Here is a 10,000-nt window from a genome sequence, read left to right as displayed (position 1 = left end):
ATTTGTAGTTATTCTTGTAAAGGCAGGGTAGTCCCTTTTTCCAGCTAAAGCCTAATACATAAGACACGACATAACTCCTGTTAGGAAATATTACTTTTATTGTTCCTAACAGAGACAATGTTGTGTGTTAACGATCAGGTACTGATTTTACACCAAAGGATGGTGAGAGAATTGAGTAAAGAGCCTTTACCAAGGACTCAACTATTCACTGTTCAGAGTGGGACTCGAACCCAGGACCTTCCCATCCAAAGACGAGTGTCATACCATTAGACCACATAGCTGCACATGTGATTTCGACTTAGACAATTTCTGCTTGTGTTACTGAGATATTGCCATCATGTTAGATACACATTGTCTTTTGAGATCATAAAGTAGCTCACGGCTCACTTCACTTAATTGCACCCATGCCTGCTTGGGACTCTGGATGAATGTGCCGATTAAGCAGAGTGTGTTTTTATCAGGTGTGTGTTTGTATAAATGAGGTTTTAATATAGTATTGCTCGATTAAGTCTTGCAAACAAAGGGGAGTGTGCGATTATCTGATGTGAGATTAAGCAGAGTCAACTGTTCTAAAATCATGGAAAGTGTTTGCATAAATGAGATGTTTTATAATAATTATGAAATTGTTCTGTATTTTGACTTAGACAATTTCTGATTGGATTCTTAAAATATTAAAGTGATTTCAAGCTGCTAGAAGCTGTGGACGGTAAAAAGTAATAAACATGAAAATGAGTATAACAGCTTTAAAAAAAAGAACAAAATACCACAGAACGTTTCAGACTCTAAACCCTTCTTCAGCCAACAACAAAAAACAATTAAAGACATAAATACATTACTAAATTCCAGATTGATGACAGAAAAATTTGGTAGGTCCTCTCTGTTCCAAATTGAGCGGTTTTTAAACAAAGCATAAAATTTGGTGCGTAAAAAAATGGGCAAATTCCACTCAATTTGGAACTCCATAGTTACATATCGAAGGCTTCTTTTTGTTTACTTTCCAAGAATTTTCTTCTATAGAGAATACCTACCAAATTCCTCTGTCGTTGATCTGAAATTTATTCATGTATTTATGTCTTTATTGTTTTTTGTTGTTGACTGAAGAAGGGTTTTGAGACCGAAACATTCCATGTTTGGTATTTTGTTCTTTTTTTTAAGCTGTTATATATATATATATTCATTTTTGTTTAGTATTAAAATATTGCCAGTTTCATCAAGTAATCCATAATAGTACCTGATGTCCTACAGCATAACACACACACAACTTACCATTTTATACAATAATGTTTAGAGTTAGAGAATACATTTTTTTTTTTTGGATATATATACTTGTAATATACTAATTGACATGCTCAGAAGATTTATGCTTTTTTTTGTCATATGATTAATTATATTATATACCTTTGATAAATTATACCTTTGTTTCCGATCAAACTTACTCGTTTTCTTTTTTTTTTAGATGTAGTGCAAATTCATTTAGTCACAATGTTATGTTTGATACTTTTTTTTTTTTTTATAACTCTTGGGAATTCACAATTTTGTCAATTTTTATCAAATGTATGAGGGACGTTCTTCTTCCTTTTGCCATCAATATTTAATCCCAAGATCAATTTTTTGCCTTTTGATATTTATGACGTCAGAATGCAGCTCTTGAGGACAGTATTTGTTTTGGTTTTTTTTTTAAAGTAACTGATAATAATAGGGTGAAGCAGACTTGTCTCAAACAGGTTGTTATGCTGACAAGGCCCTTAAAAGTGTTGCAAATGTCGTAAAACTTCTAAGACTCCATGGGTGCCAGTTTTCCGGTTCATGCCGGAATTCGGTTTCGCGATATCTCGAAGTCAAATACCTCGGTTTCAGTGTTTTGCACTGTGAGTATTTCACTATGTATTATAAGTTGGTTTTAAAATCAAATTAATTTCCTCATTGTGTCAATATGTTTGCTGTGTAATCATTTAATAATGGTTTGAAAACTGTGGAGAAATAAGAGTAAAGTTAAGGCAGCATTTTCAGTAAGAACATTTTCAGGTTTGGCAAAGTGTTGAGATTTTAGTTTCAGGTTTCAGCACTTCTCCTGCTGGCACCCATGAAGACTGTTTGCACAAGCAAATTATGGAACAGATAATAGAATGTGAATCAAGAGATATGGACACCTAATAGGTTTGGATTCTATAACAATATACAGTGCTGCACGCATTCCCCCTTCTGTACTTGTTCCTGTTGTTCATGATTTCATTGTACTGGTCTTAATATCTGAAGCATGTGCGTGGGTTCTGACCTCCCATAATGGGCAGGGGAGCCCCTTACTGTGTCTTCCAACATGCTTTCTGTCTTTGTCTTGGAATGAAATTTCTTGGTTTTTGTCCTTTCCCTTGTCGGAGTCCTTGTTGAGAGGGGATGAGTCGAAATGTAAAGTTTGTGGGAGATGATATTTTTTCCCTTGTAAATCATCTCTCTGTTATGTATTATTATATTTGTTATTTTCAATGTATAATATAAGCATTTGAGTGTTTTCCTCTGTTGGATTTTGTGCTAGTGTCCGGATGAGACTTATAGGTGATCTTCTCAAACTAAGTACATTGGTGGTATGCTCTTGGAATCTACATCTGATCCCTATTTGTTCCCAGTTCCCCTTTGTCTTACTTTTTCTTGGGTGCTTTAATTGTAATTCTATAACTTTTTACTATCCCATTTTCTCCCTTTTTACTGGCGCTGATATAACCTAAATGTGTTGCAAGCACCGTAAAACCCTTAAAAATAAAAACAAAACAAGGCCCTTAAAAGTGTTGCAAATGTCGTAAAACTTCTAAGACTGTTTGCACAAGCAAATTATGGAACAGATAATAGAATGTGAATCATACTGTGTCTTCCAACATGCTTTCTGTCTTTGTCTTGGAATGAGATTACTTGGTTTTGTCCTGGCCTTGGCTAGGAGGGAAACAGTCAAATGCATAGTTATTGTTTTGGGAGATGATATTTTTTTCCTTGTAAATCATCTCTGTTGTGTATTTTTATATTTGTTATTTTTGAATGTATGATTTAAACATTTGAGTGTATTCCTCTTTGTTGGATTTTGTGCTTGTGTACAGATGAGACTTACAGGTGATCTCAAACTAAGTACATTTATTGGTGGTATGCTCTTGGAATCTACATCCTATCCCTATTCCTTCCCAGTTCCCTTTGTCTTACTTTTTCACGGGTGCTTTAATTGTAATTCTAGAACTTTTTACTATCCCATTTTCTCCCTTTTACTGGCGCTGATATAACCTAAATGTGTTTCAAGCGCCGTAAAACTCTTAAAAACAGAAGAAAAAAAAACCTCATCTTAAATAATTTGTCCGACCAAGGACGAGGAATGCCTGCTGCACTGTAGATAGATAGATAGATAGATTGAGAAAGGAAAAATTGGTGAACGGACAATGGAATTGGTTGGGGATTCCAGGCTAAACTGTTTTGTAGTACAGTATTTGTTCAAATGTCAAGGTCTTCCAGGAAAACAGTTTCGTATCGTCTAGCTTAGCGCATGGCTTAAAGTTGTACAAAGCTATTGAATTTGTGATATAGTGGTATCATGTGTTGCAATATATTGCTTTTGTTATTGATTATTATTTATTATTATTATTATTAGTATTATTATTATTATTATTATTATTATTATTATTATTATTATTATTATTATTATTATTATTATTATTATTATTATTATTATATCATAATCATCATCATCATCATCGTCATCCTTATGATTGTCATTACAATGTTATTACTGTTACGATTATTTATGCGATTTCTATTTCATGTTTTGAAATTAACGAATTTAGCTTATGATTAGTTACGTGTATTTGTGTATTGGTAAACAGTGTGCCATTTGAAAATGAGTTGTATCACGAGTGCTCTCTGCGTAAAACGATTGTGACTGAGTGACATATCTGATGATATACCGACCAGACAAAGGGATAGATTTATATTTTTGTCCTACATCTATAAATTAATGTTCTTTGGCTGGAGCTAGTCCACTTAGAATTAAGAGTTTTTTTTTCGGGTGCATGTTTTCTGTCGTTCACTCTTTTTTACTTTCCTACTTTCTTTCTTTTAAAAAATTATTTTTAATTTTATTTTTTTATTTTTTTAAATTTATTTTTTAAGAGCGTTCCATTATCTTTCCTAGTCCCTCAACTGCACAAGTCCCATCCATAGAGCTGGGATTTATCCTGATAAGCTTCATCTATATGAACAATGGCAGTTATATGATATTTGTTTGATCAGAACCCTCCCATAGCGGGCAGGGAGGTACTTACTGTGTCTTCTATCCCCTTATATCTGTTTTCCAACATGCTTTCTGTCTTTGTCTCGGAAAGAGATTACTTGGTTTTGTCCTGGCACTGGCCGGAATCCTAGCTTGGAGGGAAACAGTCAAATGCATAGTTATTGTTTTGGGAGATGATATTTTTTTCCTTGTAAATCATCTCTCTGATATGTATTATTATTTTTATTTTGAATTTATAATGTAAGCATTTGAGTGTATTTCTCTTTGTTGGATTTTGTGCTTGTGTCCGGATGAGACTTATAGGTGATCTCAAACTAAGTACTTTAAAATATAGTGTGCTCTTGGAATCTACATCTGATCCCTATTTGTTCCCAGTTCCCCTATGTCTTACTTTTTCTTGGCTGCTTTAATTGTAATTCTAGAACTTTTTACTATCCCATTTTCTTCCTTTTTACTGGCGCTGACGTAACCTGAATGTGTTGCAAGCGCCGTAAAACCCTTAAAACATAAAACATAAAACATTTGATCAGACCCTAGACTATAATAATTATTATAATATAAATATATATAATAATATAATAATAATAAATATATATATTATATATATATATTGATATTGACGCAAACTGATGACTAATACTGGTCCTTTGCTTGTGAAACGAGCGCTACAACTGAGAGAGATTGGGGACCACTTTTCAGTAAAATGGTTAAAACTAGCGTTTTAACTATTATTATAATTTTTTATTATAGTATTTATTATTTTTAAATTATTATTAAATTTTATTTTATCTTTATTTATTATTATTATTATTATTATAATTATTATTTTCTATATATGTTATGTTTATTAATGATTGCCTTTTTTCTCACCGTCTCATAATTATTATACATTTAAACTTAATCTGAGATTCTGTAATATTATTTCTGTGCATGTTAATTCAATTATTTTATGTTTTTTTTTTCTTTTCATTTAATATATATATAATATATAATTCATATATTATATAGCCTAATATATATATCCTTATGATAGATAAATGCATTAGATTGTATTAGTGTTTGGATGGACATCCTTAATCGTATACCTTATGATTACGCATTGTTAATCAATAGTGAGTCGTTTCTTCTTTCTTTATGCTAAACCTGCCTTTGAATGGTTGTATGGTTATTTTGACAGGATAATTTTTTTTCTGGTAATCTTGTGTACCTGTTTCGTTACTTGGTATAATTTAACTTTGTATCTTAATAATTTTTTTGGAGTTACATTTAATTGTTTTTTTTGGTGCATGTTTTTTGTTTTTTTTTTTCACTTTCATATACCTCATTTTTGAAAGAGACCTAAATCAACAACAAAAAAATAAAAAAAGATATAATTTTTTATGATTATTATTACTGTCTATGATACATAATAAATTATCATTCCAAGGCGGATTTTATGATAGTACTTTTATACTTGAGGATATTATATATTCGTAGATGACTCAGTAAATTATGGTTTAAGCAAAAAAATTCTGTCTGTCGAAATTAGGATGATAAAAAGGTCTTCTTCTTCTTTTTCTTCTTCTTCTTCTTCTTCTCTATCTTCTTCTATTCTTCTTTATTCTTTTCTTCTTCTATTTTTTCTTTTCTTCTTATTGTTTGGATCCTACCTCCCATAGTGGGCAGGGAGCTCACACAGTGGCTTCTATCCCGTTATATCTGTTTTTCCAACATGCTTTCTGTCTTTGTCTTGGAATGAGATTACTTGGTTTTGTACTGGCACTGGCGGGATCCTAGCTGGGAGGGAAACAGTCAAATGCATAGTTATTGTTTTGGGAGATGATATTTTTTTCCTTGTAAATCATCTCTCTGTTATGTATTATTTTTATTTTGAATGTATAATGTAAGCATTTGAGTGTGTTCTCTCTTGTTGGATTTTGTGCTTGTGTCTGTATGAGACTTGTAGTGATTTCAAACTAAGTACATTGGTGGTATGCTCTTGAATCTACATCTGATTCCTATTTGTTCTCATTCCCCTTTGTCTTACTTTTTCTTGGTGCTTTAATTGTATTCTAGAACTTTTTACTATACCATTTTCTTCCTTTTTACTGGCGCTGATATAACCTAAATGTGTTGCAAGTGCCGTAAAACCCTTAAAAACAAACAAAACAATCTTCTTCTTCTTCTTCTTCTTCTTCTTCTCTCTCTCTCTCTCTCTCTCTTCCTTTCCCTCCCCCCCCCCTCTCTCTCTCTCTCTCTCTCTCTCTTTCTCTCTCTCTCTCTCTCTCTCTCTCTTTATTATATTTTTTTTTGGTGCAATATACAAAGGCGTCAATAAACTACCTGGCAACTCGTATCGTGACAGTAATTCAACGACTGGCGCTGGCGATTCCCTCAGAATTTACCTTATATAATTCCATTGTTTCCACAAAACGGGGATCAGCTCGCATAATGGCAATACTTTTACAATAGAAATAGAATGTAATTGATTTTTTGATTTTTTAAAAAATTTTTAATTTGAATTTTTATTTATTTATTTTTAAAAACATTTTTGTACATTTTTGTAAGTTACTACTTAGCCGAGTAATTTTGAGTGTCAGATTGATTTTAGTGTTAAAAGCGTTTGTTTACGGTCATGGTCATTGTTTGATAGAGAGTAAATGTTTGATTAAACATAGATACGCCTGGCGGTGGTTGATGGTAGCATCACTTGAACATATACCTTATTGTTCGCCTGGGTGTACGATCCGATAGTGATGTCAGTTTCTTCTTTCTTTACTAGCCTATCTGCTTTTTGTTTGTAGATTGTATTTTTGACAGGGATATTTTTTTTTCTGTAAATCCTCTGCCTGTTTGTTCTTGGTTATTTATAATTTAGCTTATGATATCTTTAGGTTATGATTTTGATTGACATTTGTACTATTTTTGTTAGATTGCTTGTTTTTTTTTGTTTCAGCGGTCTCTCATATAACCTCAATTGTGTTGGAAGAGACCTAAAGCAACAACAAACAAAAAAATAGATACGCCTGTTATTGTTATTGTTATTATTATTATTACTGTTATTATTATTATTATTATTATTATTATTATTATTATTATTATTATTATTATTATTATTATTATTGTTGTTGTTAGAGGGGCCGGATTGTGTACACGTTGCCGTTTGATTGATCGCGGAGAAGCGTGCACGTCTTCGAGATAATTTGGTTATTAATTAATTTGGTTAATTATCATTATTTATTATTGTTGTTGTTTTTGTTGTTGTTGTTATTATTATTATTATTATTATTATTATTATTATTATTATTATTATTATTATTATTATTATTATTATTGTTCCTATAATAATCACCATCATCATCATCATTTAATATGTACACATTCTACGCAGTGAATTGTTCCAGCTGTGGTGCTCTCTTCCTATTACAATTACAATGGTGTGCTGTAACGATTAAATACCATCATGAATCACAAACATTGGTTTTGGTTTGCTCTGGTTTGCTTGATTTGTTTGGATTCTGTTGATTCTTTTTTTTTTTTTTTTTTTTTTAGATTTTTTTTTTTATAACTATTTTCATTTAGTTTTTTTGTTTAATGCTGGGTGGTTTTCTTGACCTCCCATAGTGGGCAGGGAGGTCATTTACTATGTTTTCTATCCCCCCTGTATCTAATTTTCCAACTTTCTTTTTTGTCTTTGTTTTAGCTGGGTGGGGTTCCTGGCCTCCCATAGTGGACAGGGAGGTTCATCCTGTGTCTTCTATCCCCGTATAACTGTTTTCCACCATGCTTTCAGTCTTTGTCTTGGATTACTTGAGATTACTTGGTTTTGTCCCGGCCCTGGCCGGAGTCCTGGCTGGGAGGGAAACAGTCAAATACATAGTTATTGTTTTGGGAGATGATATTTTTTCCCTTGTAAATCATCTCTCTGTTATGTATTGTTATATTTGTTATTTTTAATGTATAATGTAAGCATTTGAGTGTATTCCTCTTTGTTGGATTTTGTTCTTGTGTCCGGATGAGACTTGTAGGTGATTTCAAACTAAGTACATTGGTGGTGTGCTCTTGGAATCTACATCTGATCCCTATTTGTTTCCAGTTCTCCTTTTTCTTCCTTTCTCTTGGCTGCTTTAATTGTAATTCTAGAACTTTTTACTATCCCATTTTCTTCCTTTTTACTGGCGCTGATATAACCTAAATGTGTTGCAAGCGCCGTAAAACCCTTAAAAACGAAACAAACAAACAATCTTTGTGTTGGAATGAGATTACTTGGTTTTGTCCTGGCCCTGAACGGATACCCTGGCTGAGAGGGAAACAGTCAAATGTATAGTTGATTTTGGGAGATGATATTTTTTTTCATTGTAAATCATCTCTCTGTTATGCACTGTATTATGGTTTGTTATATATTATTTAAGATTTGTAAACATTTGAGTGTATTCCTCTTAGTGGGGACCCGTGCTTGTGTCTGGATGAGACTTTTAGCTGATCTCAAACTAAGTCCTAATTTGACAGTGTGCTATTGGAATCTACATCTGTTTCCTATTTAAACCAATCCTCCGTTGTCTTACCTTTTCTTGGGTGCTTTAATTGTAATTCTAGAACTTTTTACTATCCCATTTTCTTCCTTTTTACTGGCGCTGATATGACCTTAATGTGTTGCAAGCGCCTTAAAACCCTTAAAAACAAACAGACCCGACTGTATAAGTTTAGCCTAAGCCTAAAGATAATGAAAAGCTGCTTAAAGCTCGAATAGATAAATAACAACAGGAAATTGAATTGCAGCTTCAATTCAATAAACGATGGCAGATAATGTGAACGTTTCAGTTTTCCCCTTTTTCAAGAAAACACGATAAATGGAACACGAAAGACGAATAAAGTGTCTTTAGGTTTTCATTCGTCGTGTTTTGTTGATAAAGGGGAAGTCCGAAACGTCCACATCATAATCTGTCTTTGTTTATTGAATTTTAAGCGTCATTCAATTTCCTATTGTTATTAAGGTCCAAACATATACGTGAAATAGAATAATACGTATGAAATAGGATTATACCCCCCCCCCCCCCCCCCCCCCCAAAAAAAAAAAAAAAAAAAAAAAAAAAAAACAAAAAAAAAACAAACAAAAAACTAGAGAAATCTTTCATACTCAATATAATAACATTGGAAAATAAATTAAATCACCAAAAATTATATCATTTGCTGTCATATTGACATTAGCCAAACTGACAACATGCATGCGCGGGGATTTGATCACCGCATCCCATTGCGCACCCGCAGCAGCCATAAAGCTACATCCGGTTTGCCGAAAACACGAATCTGGTCGTTGCACCCCGCAGTGTGTTTCTGCTCTCCTCGTGCTTGATGGAGCAGAAAACGGGGCCCATATGAATGCTTTCCCGGTGCAGCCGGTTCCAAAATCTGCCAGACATTTTGAACGTTCTTCGGCAAAAGAAAATAAATAAAAACAAATAAACATAACAGATCTAGATCTCTAACAGTGAAATAATACATAAGATAAAGCAAATTAAGTAAATAATGAAGTCAAAACAAGAGAGATAAATTGGCTTTTATTACCAACGTTTATTGTAAATTTGACAATTGTCGGTAAATATCGCTGATTCAAATTATTTTTATTTTTTTTAGCCTGACCTTTTATATAGAGCGATATCCACTAAACATGCTCAAAGCGCTTTACAAAGGGTCCCTGGCCAACAGCAACACTTTACATGTAGAACAAGACACGATGCCTGTTAGGCGATATATTAC

This window comes from Berghia stephanieae, chromosome 8 (genome assembly GCF_034508935.2).
Source record: "Berghia stephanieae isolate SIO BIC M18660-M18661 chromosome 8, UCSD_Bste_1.3, whole genome shotgun sequence".
Taxonomy (NCBI): Eukaryota; Metazoa; Mollusca; class Gastropoda; order Nudibranchia; family Aeolidiidae; genus Berghia; species Berghia stephanieae.
Note: the sequence above shows the minus strand (reverse complement) of the source record.